This window comes from Larimichthys crocea, chromosome XIII, assembly GCF_000972845.2.
Source record: "Larimichthys crocea isolate SSNF chromosome XIII, L_crocea_2.0, whole genome shotgun sequence".
NCBI classification, from domain to species: Eukaryota; Metazoa; Chordata; class Actinopteri; family Sciaenidae; genus Larimichthys; species Larimichthys crocea.
In genome coordinates, this window is record NC_040023.1 from 10,163,328 (window position 1) to 10,177,686 (window position 14,359).

Here is a 14,359-nt window from a genome sequence, read left to right on the forward strand (position 1 = left end):
GTTCTCTAAATGCAGCTACCGGCTTGTTTGATGTCTTCTTGACCAATTGCATTGCGCCGAGTTGTTATTAATGAGGGACTTGATGAGCCCTTACCAGCTCAGTGCCACAGTGTGTGTGTGTGTGTGTGTGTGTGTGTGTGTGTGTGTCATCAGCGTCTGTATGATGTTAATGGGGTGTAATGATACGGACTATAATTGATGCGGTGGCTAACCTAGCATGAAGGGATGCATCTTCTCTGAAATACATACCCACACACACACACACACACACACACACGCACACAAACAAACAAACACGCTCGATACTCTTCACACACTCGAGTCTTTAGATCCTCACACTTTGATCAAGCGGAGTGTCCTCTGGACAAAGAGCTAATGTAGCTGAAAGATCTTTTTCCTGTTTGGCCTTCGTTCACAGATAATTATGTCGACCGCTACACAAAAACCCGGACACAGATCCTCGTGTTTGTTTAGTTCAATAAGGTGAAATAGTAAAAAATGTTTCAACAGGAACAAAAGAATAGATCAGAGCAAACAGGAATACTTTTCTTTGTTTGGCGACTTTCAGGCGTTTTTTTATTGCAAATTTAAGAGAAAATACACAAATTTAGTTTTAATGTTCACACACATGAGCATATTAATGCTTAAAGTATCAGGAATATTTACATGTGAATTGAAAACACTGCAAACGCACTGCTTCCTCTCTTCATGCCGCGTTTTGTGCATCGACCTTGAATCGGCCGTAAGAAGCAGCCTTAAAGTCCCGATCCATACTCACAAAGGATCTCTACAAAGGTTGATCATCATGTTTTCTACCATGATTTAGTTGAAATGTTCAATTTTTGGTGCCCAATCCAACTCAGGGACTCTGAGATAAACACGACACCCAATCTGCACCGATTTCCATCTACAAAACAAAAAGCAATGCCAGCAGGACATGGTTTTTATACGGTCGGGCACATGGCGTCAATCAGCACAGAGCAGCTCGAGCTGACAGGAAGTCAGACACAGAAACAGCACAGAGAATCCCATTGATTTTCAAAATAAAACACCTTGTGCAAACAGGCGGTCGTGAAAAACGAAGCAGGGACCAAATCTGAACAAGTTCACAAAGTCTGGCAGGTGAAATCTTCTGAAACGCTCACGGCGAGCTTTGAAGGTTTGTTTACATCATGATGTCTGTTAAAGCACCAATAAACAAGTCTATATTATAACAGAATTCATCAGGATTAACAACACGAGTGAACTCTTCAGTGATGATTGCGAACACACTTAAATTAATGACACACCGGGACTCCAGCCTGTCCTCATTAGAGCAGTTAGAGCTGCTAACGGCAGCACTTCAACAACAATAAATCATCAGCGCTCTCACTGAGACGGCGCTGTCAGGACGTACAGCGCAAACCACCAACGACAAGATCTCAGAGCCGCACGGAGCCGACGGCGAGGGTGTTTCTGGGTAACGTGGCATTAACTCTGGGGAATGTGTGTATGCATGTGTGTACGATAAAGGAACGGCAGTGACAGCTGATGGGTCTGTTTACACATGCATGAAGCGAACATATGGCTCGGCGGAGAAAGACGGAGGTTTTTAATGACGGAAACACGACTTTAAACCTGAAGACGGGGCGCGTACAAGAGCGTCTGTACGAAAAGCAGCAGGTCTGCATTAATGGAGAGTTTCAGTTGACACAAAAGGACACACACACCATGCCCATACTAATCAGATGGTTTATTAACATAATAAAAGTGTGTGGTGTCAATTGGACTAATGTATGCTGGCTTATCCTCTGGTCACCTTGTCACCTTGCTGACAGAAGGGGTCCGGGAAGGGTCTCTGTGTGTTTGAAGGTGTGTATGTATGAGCATGAGAGGAAGAGATGATACTAAAAATGGTAATTTTTGCCAGCTAAATGTTTTTTTATGGGACTGACAAAGAGGAAAGAACAAGAGGAGCAGAGGTGGTGAGCCTCTCTGGGCTCAGGTGTTTTCCTCTCCTTTCATTCCTGTGACATTTCCTTCCCAGCTGGTGTTTGCATGTGGTTGTTAGGGCAGACGTGTGTGTGTGCGCGTCAGTGTAAGTTAGTATTCAGGTGTGTGGGCACAAGTTTTTCCCCAGCACTACCCTTAGGGTGAAAGCTGTTCAAACTGCCAGCTTGTATAGGCTGTAATCACAACTCTCAACCTGCGTGAAACACACACACACACACACACACACACACACACACACACACACGGCAGGGGATGTCGATACACTCATACATTCACACAGGCTGAAAGCTATAAACACAGAGGCAAACAGCCAATACGTGAAGGCAGGAATATTCACACAAACACACATGAGGGGGATACGAGCCTCAGAGAGAGCTGCTTTCTAAAAAAAAACATGTCAAACTGTCTTTACCATTGTCTCTGCAGGCACAGGGCGTGATAACACAACATGACACACACACACACACACACACACACACACACACACACACAAACAGGAGGATACATGCGAGGCAGACAAGCACAGACAAAAAGACGAATTCTTGGAAAACAAAACATGGAAAATACGTTGAAAACATGTACAAACCTGTCGGCAAAACAGTGTGACACACACAAACACACACACACACAGGTAATGTGTAATGTAAAAAATGTGACGCACCCAAACTGTTTGGTCTGACCTACAAAATCACACACATACACACACACACACACACACACAGCCTCACAAACAAACACACACACACACACAGACAGATGGGATCCTCAGGCTTCACAGGTAGCAGCTGCATTTCAAGCAGGTAACGCTGCCAGTGGCCATCGCAAAAAGCAGAGCAAAGAAAACACAAAATCACAACACGAGCTAACGTCTCTCTCTCTGACACACACACACACACACACACACACACACACACACACACGTGTCACATGTGATCAGTTTTCCTGTTTCTTCAGGATAATGTTTCCTCCACAAAGATCCTACCCTCGGGATTATACACCGCCTCACGTGCACCTCATACTTTATTCTCAACACACACACACACACACACACATACATACACACACACACACACACACACATTCTTACATCAGGTACACACACACAACCATCTGTCATATTTACCCTCCTGTCCACCACATTTTAAAACACTTCTGTTTTCCTGATGTTTGATTAATGAGCAGAGATGTATTATGTATTCTGACATCAATAAATCATAACAACTCTAATATTTGTACAATTACTGTGAAACAACAAGTTTGACACTGCAGAGATCAGCGGACAGATGTTTCTGTATTCTTTTTCACTTTTAAGAGACGAAGGAAAGCTCAGTTTGTTCCACCTCCAACAGTTTTTTTGGTGTGTAGTAGTTTGACCTTCATCATGTGCATCATGGGAAATGTAGTCTCTATTTTGTAAAACAGAAAATGCTAAAAAGTAGTGTCTTTAGCAGACGGGATGCAAATGACTCATTATATTGTAAATATTTGATATAAAAACCTCCAATTTTTTTTGCTTTGCTTCATTTTTCACCAAACATTTTCTTGCTAATTATTAATTTTGACAAAAATCTGTAATTCACTGACTTATTTCAGCTTCAGCTAATAAACTCTTATGGGAAATCTTGCTGGAAGATCGATACCACTCTCATGTTTGAACGAGAGACTTGTTAGCTTAGCTTAGCACAAAGACAGGAAACAAGCAAACATCTAACCTGGCTCTGTCAAAGGTTAAACACATGAGAAGCTCACTAAAATCTTCTTTGATTAGTTTATTCGAAAACTCATTTTCCCAGAAGTCACTGACCCCGCCCAAGAAACAGTCTGATGCTAATCACCTAAAAAACACACGAGTACGGAAGCCCTGAAGGGTCATACATACATACATTTTATTCCACCCGTTTTTCCGTGATAACGAGATAATCAATTAGAGATCTCGAGAAAACAAAACGATAGTCTAGTGTATTAAATCATTGCAGGAAACATCGTTTAGTGTAGCGATGTCAACTGCGGTCAGGTTTGCAGACGTTCGGCTTTTCCTGATTTCAAGTGCGCCCGTATTACAGAATGTATGGCAAATGCATGTAGTCCATGATACGGAGCGAGCAAACCTATTTCTGACAAAGGTTTGTACACTTGATCTCAGGACCATGCTGACTGTTCACTCACTCAGTATAAAGCATATTTACCGTATCATTTTGGAGAAATTCAGACTCAAAGTTCATTATTTTAAATTGATGTACAATATTTACTCTACTGTAAAATCTGTTTGATCCATAATTTCTGAGTTTCCTGCAATGAATTAATACACTAGACTATCGTTTTGTTTTCTCGAGATCTTAAATTAATTATCTTATTATCATGGGAAAACAGAGGAAAATTATCTCGTTATCACAGGAAAACAGGTGGAATAAGATGTATGTATGTGTGACCCTTTAGGGCTTCCATACACGAGAGCTGTATTAGTATCCTTATTTCCCAAAGTGCATTTAGCTCAACACAAGACTTGATGTGTCATAATGACTCTGCAGCTGTTGACCCGAGCGGCGCCTCATCCGTGCATTGATTTATTTATGCTGCATCAGAGAAGGTGGGGAGACACCTTGGACAAGTTGTCAGTGAATGAAAGCGGAGTTGAGACTTGATTTGTGAACTAATAATAAACTAAATCTGTCAGCTGTGGTTTTGTGTGTCTGACATGAACTGCACCTCCTCCATCTGACAGCGCAGTCATTTTTTCTCAAGTTAACTGCAAACGGCCCGCTTACTGTCACGCCGTGCCCCACATTCATATTCACCACGAGCTCCCTGCGCGGCAGATGGTTGGTGTGTTATGTGTGCAGCATATGAACTGTTGATTGCAACATTTGCATGAATTATTTGACTTCCCCGTTCTGCCTGAAAAACTGTTCTTTCTTTTTTTGGGAGACACAATCTGCTACGCTATAATTCTTCTTGGCAGTCGGAATAAGAAATCCAAAAAAAAATAAAAAATCCAAAAATCAATGTTGGTTCCTTTTTTTTCCCCTCTCAAAATATAGAAATCAGCATATAGATTAATATAGCATGCACAGAAACAAGAAGTGCTGCTCTCTCCCTCCATCAGTGTTACTGCAGCTTGTTACCGCTTAAGTCATTTCTCTCAGTTCAGCGTGAAAGGCCAAGGCCGTCCGACAAAGAGCAGAGCTTTCAGCAAGATGAAAACACTGTTTTCACAGGCATGCATCTTTGTGTCATACATGAGCCGTGTGCAGGTTTGTACGTGGGTGTTTCACTCAGTTGTGTGTGTTTGTGTGGCTTTCTTTTATTACCCATGTGATCCTGGTTTAAAGCACTGCAGGAATAAATGCTCAGTAGTTTGGTATGTGGATGGAACAAAGTGTCACAAAAGAGGGGAAGTTGATTGTGTGTGTGTTAGTATGTGTGCTGTGAGGCAAAGGGAAGGGATGGAGGATGAACGGAGGAGGAGTACCAGGTGGAGAGGTGGGGCAGGTGAAGACATCCAACATCAAATAGAGGATTTCTGTCTCTGTGGTCCTGCCGACTGAACTCTAACTACCTGGTTGAAATTCAAGGCTATGTTCAGTTTAGCAAGTGAGAAGCAACTCTCAGGGGTCCCGAGTGTTTGTGAGGATGAATGTATGTGCACCCTGGTGTATTAATACGTGTGTGTGTTGGAATATAACAGGTTAGTTTAGTCAGTTTAGGAGCACAGAATGCATATCTGAGGAGAGGAGAGGAAGAAAGGTTGATGAGAAAGTTAGGAGGAGATGAGAGAAGAGGAGATAAAAGAAGTTGGGAGGGGGAAAAAAAGTAGGAGAGAGGAGGTGAAAGGACACGAAGAGAAGGGAGTTAAAAGAGGAAGAAAGGTGATGAACTGAGAGCCGGCGAGAGAAGAAGAGAGGGAAGCAGATGAAAGAGGAGAGCTGAAATAGCCGAGAACAGAGATGAAGAGAGGAGACGGAGGAGGAGATGAAATGAATAGTAATTGCAGCTTTAACACTGCCAAGGTTAGGTCTCCCATTCCCACTGTGGCCGCCCATACTAACAACGTACACAGCTGCTGTCCCGGCGGATGAAAGCCTCCACCAAACACTCGCGTTTTACGATACACGATAAAGAGCTGCTGACCCGGCCAGCGTCTTGTTCGTCTCTGTCATGTTATGCAGATAAAATGAATGAAGCGTTGTGACCGCTAGCCGCAGTGACATCTCTGTGGATGACTGATATCCTCACCTCCTCTCTCACCTCATGTCTCTTTTCAATCCCTCGTCTGTACAGAGATATAGTAGAGACCAACACACATATATATAGATTTTTTAACCTGAGAACTGATTCGGACTGGTAGTATTTATTCTGATCTGACAGAAGCGTTAAGAAGCTGCCACTCTCGGGCTTCTGGGGAACAGCTTTACACACTTAACGAAGCCTAATCAGATTTATGTTGAGCAATAACGAACGTCTTTGTCCTGATACAGGAAAAAACAAAGTGGTGTTTCATCTGAGGCGTCATCAGGAGTTACTGCAGCTGAGGACGTAAACAGTGTTCAAATCATAATCCGCTCCTAGAAGCTCGTTTGTTGTCAGTTTAAGATCTGATTAGAGTTTTAATCTAGTAACACAGCATTGTAGCGCTGTCGCCATGGTAACCCACAGTTTAAATCTGCAGTTATAACTTGTAAAATATCATTTTGCACCGTGTATAAATTATGATTACGCTTGTTTGCAGTTCCTCTTCACTGCCTCCATTAATCTCTATGTACAGATATCTGCATACCAAGATTTTTGCACTGGAAGTGTTCTCTTGAACGAGCTTTGGTTGCAACAGTCCGCCGAAGCGACCCCACCAGCTACCCTCTGATGATGATTTAGCTTTTTATTAGCTTTTATCCAAATGATCTGCAACTGTAAGTGTTTTAATATATCGTTAAACTGATAAAGGAGAATGGTTAGTCTATCGATCTTTGGTCTAGGAGTTTCTGTTTCTATGGATGCAGCTCTCATCACAGACTCTGGTAAACCACAGTGAGGACAATAAAATATTCTTTAAATTTTATTTTTTGTCAGATTTCTCCAGTAAGTAGCCGTGTAATAGTTTGGATATTGTACATTCAGGGCCAACAGAGTTCTCTCTGAGGAGGTTTTATGTGAAGCTGTAACATGCATCATCCGTCTATGGTGAGTTATGTTTGGATCTTTTCTGATGCTCTATTATGAATGAATATTTGGTGAAAAATGGATGTGAGCATGAGAAAACGTCTTCTTCTGTTGGTTTTCTTCTCGAGTGCGAGCACTAGAACAGGAGTTCATCACTTGACTCTCAGTGCAGACACACGGCTCATGCTGCTTCTGTGTTTTTCGGGTTCCTGTTAAATTCCAGTTTCCCGTAATGTTTCTGCAGACAGACGAGTGTGAGACAATGTGCAGCCGCTGTGGCAGGAAGATGATTTTCAGCAACACAGTTTTCCCTCCATGTTTGCTCGCCGGGTTCCATGTATGCACGTAAGCAGGGAGCTGATGCCTAATGAATGAATGATGCTGATGCTGCTGACTGCAGCCAGATTCGTGTCGACGTAACTAATGTGGGAAAGCTCGCCAGGAATTCTTGATTTTGCTGTTTTGAGATTGGATCTCCGTGCTTTGTGTTTGTTTGAACACATCTGCTTAGATCTTACAACAGTGATTTTAAATCAGGTGGCTTTGTTTTCCAGCTGAGAATCCTGACCTTTAACATGACCCGCTGCCCTTTCTAAATGAGGTTGTCGCTGTTCTTTTCCGTAAAGTAAACCGACAACGAGGCGTCTGAGTAGAAAAATGGTGACGTAACATGGCGGCTTATGGAGACTGACTCACTTCTGGAGCCAGCCTCAAGTGGACGTTTGAGGAACTGCAGTTTTTCGCACTGGTTCCACTTTGCAGCCGCGGAGCCTGCCTCTCAAACGCCACCTTATTTAGACAGTCAGCACTGCAAATAATTAGACTTTTCATTGATTCCCATCAAACTTTCTGCCTCCACTTGTCAAATTTGTGACCCATTTTGGACTTGATGGCCTGAAAAGTTAAAGATTTTACGGATCCGTTGGGTGTTATGAAATGATGACCTGCCTCTACGCTTCTCACCTCCATCCGTCCATCTGGCTGCTTTGCCTCCCCTCGTCCTCCCCCCTCGTCCTCCCCCCTCTCCCTGCTGTTCTCCTGCTCTTTGGCATTCTCACCGTATTGCCATCTGCCACACACATATTCTGTATCTACATGTGTTTACATGTATGTCACTGCCTGTTATTATTTATACAGGTTTTGCATGTAATATGCATCGTGAGTATGAATCCGCTGTGTGTGTTTGTGCCTTCAGGCACGTATGCATGCCATAGGACCACAGATGCAGTGGTGTTCTGCCCCCATTCTGCCATTTCCTGTCCCCCTCTCACATATGCAAACATCATTTTAAATGCATCGTCAAACAACACACAACACGGACCTCACTGGGCAGAAATGTTAATGAAAATAGCCCCAGAATACTCACAATCAACAAACACACATCTCACTGCTTTTTTATTGTAGCTGCTGTCCCGCAAGAAAAACACACTTTCCTTCTCTCCCACACACACACACACACACACTCACACACACACACACCCCGCTCATGAGGGATGCAGATTGTCAGACTGAGGCGCAACTCTGCAGAGGCATCCTGATTACAGCAGGGGAGGCAGGGAGGGAGAGATGGAGGGAGAGGGGGATTCGTAAAGCGCTCCATAACTTTTCGTTATTTCATAGGCAGCCTTGGGTGGATGGATTATTCATGGGTGGGGAGAGAGGGAGCCGAGCAGGGAGCTATAGAGAGAGAGAGTCGGTGGTGAGTTAGTGAGAAAGAAAGAAAGAAAGAAAGAAAGAAAGAAAGAAAAAGACAAAACCGAAAGAAAAAGACTGAGTTGCGAAGCTTATCATTACACTCTTAATGATTACCGTGATTCAGCCCTCAATCGATCACACACACACACACACACACACACACACACACACACACCTGAATAAACATGATCAACTTTACATTGGATAGATCCATCAAACACAGAAATATGAATACTCCAGTCCACCTGCATAAACATGAAACAGCTAAAATACACCCACATATATATTTGAAGCCACACTGTGTAGAAATTGGTATTTTTACAATTTAGCGCCTCCAGTTTCAGAGTGTGACAGCACTGTGGTGAATACGGACAGCTGTGCACGTGTGTTTGTTCTGATCGCATGACTTATGATCAAAAACTAGCAAACTTTTCTAACAGAGAAACATCAACAAGGTCAACAAGGTCACAGTCTGAGCAGCCCAGCTCACAAACTGAGCTAACAGCAGCTACAGCTGTCAGCAGGTTACTTCACTGTCCATCATAAACTCTGTAAATCACAGAGAGTTGAGGCGGAGCAGCCGGAGGACATCAGAGGGAAAACCAGAAAACATTTCCTCCATAAAATATGATCCAGTTTCACCAGAATCAGTGAAATAGTTGCTGCTGTGTGACTTAGTGCCGTACTTCTGATGACAGAGACACCGTTCACCTGATCACACTCAAATGTAGTTTATTGTAGTTTCACCATGTTGCTCTGAGTTCAGTTAACACTCATCATGTATTCAGCAGATTGAATGGACGTGTACACAGCCGTGGAATGAAGTGTGTGTTGTGTACACAACCAACAAATGTTGCAAAGGCGATAAGCAAACGCCGTGGACACACAAATCTTTAGTCCCTGACTGCATCATTTACACACACACACACACACACACACACACACACACACACACACACACACACACACACACGGTAAATAGACGCTCGTAGAAGAACACGCTCGCAACTGCGTCAACCGTCCACTGACAACGAGAGTCAAGCAGCGAGGCGACAAACACGACGACATAAACAGAAAATGTTGTAAACGATAAAGAAAATCAAACTACGCATTAGTGTCTCTTCACACTGCTGCTCGTCTTAAAAATCTCATGTTCAAGATCTAAATCAGTCGCACACACACACACAGACACACAGACACAGACACAGACAGACACAAACACACACACATGCACACACCAGACAGATTGGAGTAAATAACAAAGGGCAGTAACAGTAATAATCTCAGTGTCGCTACGAGTGTGAGGCCCGGGTAGAATGCCAATGACCTGAAGGTACGACTGGAATGGGATGAGATAGAGACAGACAGAATCACACACACACACACACACACACACACACACACACACACACACACACACACACACAGGCCGATATACAGAAAATAAATCCATGAAAACACACACAAACATATAAATACAACCATGCATGCACACACACGTGGAAGACCCACACAGAAATTAAATAAAGACACAACACACGTATGTTCACACACACATCCACACACTCTCTCTCTCACGCACACACACACACACGTAAACACAAAAAGGTCAGTGGTGTAATTCTTTGCTGACAGAGTCAGTGCGACTGTTCTGATCGCTGTAGACAGAGGCAAGCTGACCACTTGTAATTTGTAGTGACCTTTAGTTCTCTGGCTAACCCAATGAAGAGCCTGTAGGCTGGCATCTGCTCGCACTAATACGTGTGTGTGTGTGTGTGTTGGACATATGGGGTCTTTACAGGCTATAACCTGGTGGCAGTTTGCAGTCGCAGAAGTTGGTGGAATGAGCTGCAGAGCTGCAGTATTGACCGACCGAGTCACACTCGTAGATCGATTAAAGGAGCCACGCACCGAGGCTGCCGGGGTTGGAGGTTTCATTTCCACGAGGGTCAGCCATGATTGAAAACGTGTTTGCAGTAGATGCTGAAAGGCATTGTGGGTAAACGGTCTGCGTCGGGGTGTGTTCCCTTCTCCTTGGATTCAACATGTATTCAGATAAGACAACAACAACGAGAGATGTATTTCTTGCTCGACTTGTTTTCCGCAGTTTGTCGACGAGTCGCGTCTTCATCTTCTGACTGAACAGAAACAATAACTGTGATGAAGGTTTCATGATGTGAAAGAGTCAAAGCTCCAGTCCTGTTTCAGGCCTTATAAGCACACACTTGAATGTTTTCTTTACAAAGATAAGATTGTGTTTTTGAGATTAAATTACTCACCATTAATTATTCAAGATGTGTGGTTCTTCAAAACATGAGCTTGTTTCTGTCAGGTCTAAAAGAAGTCCAGTATCACAGCAATCACATCAAGTCCTGAAGTCTTGATGTCCGACACCAAACCAACTGTCAAGTCTGTAACTCTAGAAAGAAACTTAAACGTAACAGATGCTGCAGATGAGCTGATGTAGCAGGAAGGAGGAGTGAGCTGATCGTCTGGCACAGACAGGTGGAGACAGAAGTACAACACACACACCAGGCGTTTACAAAGCGTCAAAACATCAGCTGACAGCATTTAGTCAAGGACTGTATTTAAGCTTTGCTCTACTACATCTCAGAGGCACATCTGATACTTATTTTACTCCATTAGTTGCTCCTACTTTGCATGGATTAATAATGCACAATGATCAAGTGCCTCTTCCACCTCAGCCCGTCGTGCAGACAGAAGAAACAGGGTCAAGGTCAAGCATGTGCCGATCTGTGGAGCAAATGAGATCAAATTACTGCCTTCCTAAAGAGCGGCTGCATGTCGGTGCTTGGAAAGATCCTGATCAGATGATGCTCCCGGTCATGGGTGAGGACACTTTGTCACCTGAGCCCACTCGTAGCTGCAGACGTTACCATAGAGGAACGAGGAGGAGGAAGAGGAGGAAGAGGATGAAGAGGATGAAAGGAGCAACGACATGATAAATAGAAGGCGTCCATTAGGAGTCATGGATGGCAGAGAGGGGAGGGAGGGCTGAGGAAACTGAAGTTATTGACTTCAAAACCTTTTTGCATTCCTGTTTTTTTTTAAAGATACTTGCTGTCTGTTCACTGATTGAGTCAAATGTTTAGTTTTAGCCGTTTATTTGAATTTCTCTTCTACTCGCTGTTTGACCTTCCGGGTGAGATGCCTCCGTAAATCAAAATGGTTTTTGATTCAACCACCAAAATCCTTTTTTTTTTTTTGTTACACGTGAAAAGATATTTGTAGGATAGTCGGCCTGATCCCGGCTCCTCCTGTCCTTGAGCAGAACACTCGGTTTTAAATTGCTCCTGATGTGTTTATGTGGGAGGAAGGAATGTAGTGCGATATTATGTGCTCGCTGGGTTTATTTACTATGACGGGAACTCGTTCAAAGTCAGATTTTAAAGAGAGAATCAACTGACGCCTTGACCTGCATCATCAGGCGTGACTCTGGATCTTTTAGACAAAAATATTACTGCTGGATGTTCATTAGAAAAATAAAACTCAAGGGTCAGTTTGAAAATTATCATGCAAATTGAACATCTCTGATAGAAGCATTTGATTGGGCTGCAGGTCCATGGTCAAGTGCTTTTAACGGCTTCTGTGAGAATTTTTCATGCGAGCGCTCAGACGTGGACCGTGCAGCTTAATATAATTGGCATGAATTCCTCGTGTGTTGTTTTCTTATGAGCCATTACACTATGTCCATTTTGTAAAAATGGTGCTCCCATAAATTCAGTATTTGAAAAAAAAACAACAGACAATTGTATCCTCAAGGTTATCACCACTTAGCAAGCACAGGTTTTTACAAAGACACGGCGCCTTAAGAGCAGCCAATATGATTTATATTCACACCATCAATCACTTTTTAAATGGGGTCGGCTCCTCTCAAATGCTCTGTGGCACTCCTGAATGGAAAGGTCTTTGCGTGAGAGTGTCTCTGGCTCGTGCCACCAATAACTATCTAATAGCAGGAGGCGCATTCTCTTTTAAATTGGAAATATCTCATTTAGAATTTAGGAGCTCTGGAGAAAAAAATCCTCAATTTAAAAGTCAGAGCGAGTCTTTGTCTCCACGCTGGAGTGGAAAACACACACTGACAAAACATAAAACTACACACAGAAACCACCCCGTCGACTGCAAAATGTTTAAACACTACAAATGTGATTTGGCAAATATGTTTTCAAGAATTAACGCATGGATTATGTTTGCTCTTAAGTTTTTCCAAATCCAGTAAGTGTGACAGTCCTTACTGCACAGACTTGAACGCTGCAGACAAAGCTCCCTGTTTCCCATTCATACATATTCATACACCGATGGTGCAGCCTGCGGAGAGCAATTTGGGGTTCAGTATCTTGCCCAAGGACACTTCAACATGCAGACTGGAGGGGATCGAACCACCGACCTTCTGATTAGTGGACGACCCGCTCTACCTCCGAGCCTTCTTCGGCATTATCCAGCCATGAAAGTTGGACAGCAGGAGCGCTACTTCAATCGTAGATATGGCTGGAATATTGTATTTCAAAGGAGTGTGTTTTCTGCTTTGCATGCTGCCACTTTTAACATATTTTCAATTAATATTAATGATTAATTATGCATATGGAATGAAGACAGTACACTTGTTGCATGTTGGATGTTTTGTCTGGTTATTGGCAGGCGCACGTGCTGAATCTGTCACCTTTGCACGTGAAACATTTTTGCCATTGCCTTGTGTCACTTGCATTAGGCTGAACTATTTTGTTGAATATTCTTTGAACATGCTCGCGCTGTGTATGATAGCTGCTTTTACTGAAAAAACAAGAACGTCCTTATAAAGTAACTGAAGTCATGAAAAGCAATTATTTTCTTTGCACAAAGTAACTGAAGTCATGAAAAGCAATTATTTTCTTTGCACCCCCACGTATCGGTCAAAAAACCCTGGCGCCGCGCCTGAGGTGGCCAGAAACAGGACTCCATACGAACGTGCCTCCATGTCTGCTGGAAGTCTAAATGAGTAACTCGTATCTGCAATATTATACTACTTACATATTCCCCTTGTTTTGCTGCCTACGAGCGGTCAGAGATCAATTCATGCAGCTTGAAAATGACTTGGTGTTGCCTTTTTGTACTTGAAGTCAGCATTGACCTTTTCAGTCTTTAACGAAGTAGAAAAGAAAACCATAAAGCAATTCATCAAGCTCTGTAACATCTATTACACTTAATATTATGTGTATTCATATTAAACGTCTGCACTCGACACAAGAACATTTCTATCTAAATAATATGCTTCCTATTTGCCCGCTGTGGTTGAATAATACTTGAGTGCAGTGAGGTTTCCACCTTTAGCCGGGTGTTCTTTTAAATTATGCACAAACAGGCTCTCTGCTCGCTGTGCTCATGTGTGGATTACTGGGTATGAAAGGAACAGCAGATTGTATGATAGCAGCCTCCTAATATGATCTAACATGTTGTACATAAGTTGCCACCAGTGGGCCAGTTGGCGGGAAAACAAATGGAAAACGTTGGCAGTGAA

General features: G+C 43.0%; 1 protein-coding gene across 2 annotated transcripts in view; it reads right to left on the reverse strand.

Annotated features, from left to right (window-relative positions):
* Positions 1-14,359, reverse strand: part of pvrl2l (PVR cell adhesion molecule related 2 like) — a 250,335-nt gene that overhangs the window by 35,141 nt on the left and 200,835 nt on the right. The gene's annotated exons all lie outside the window — the stretch shown is intronic.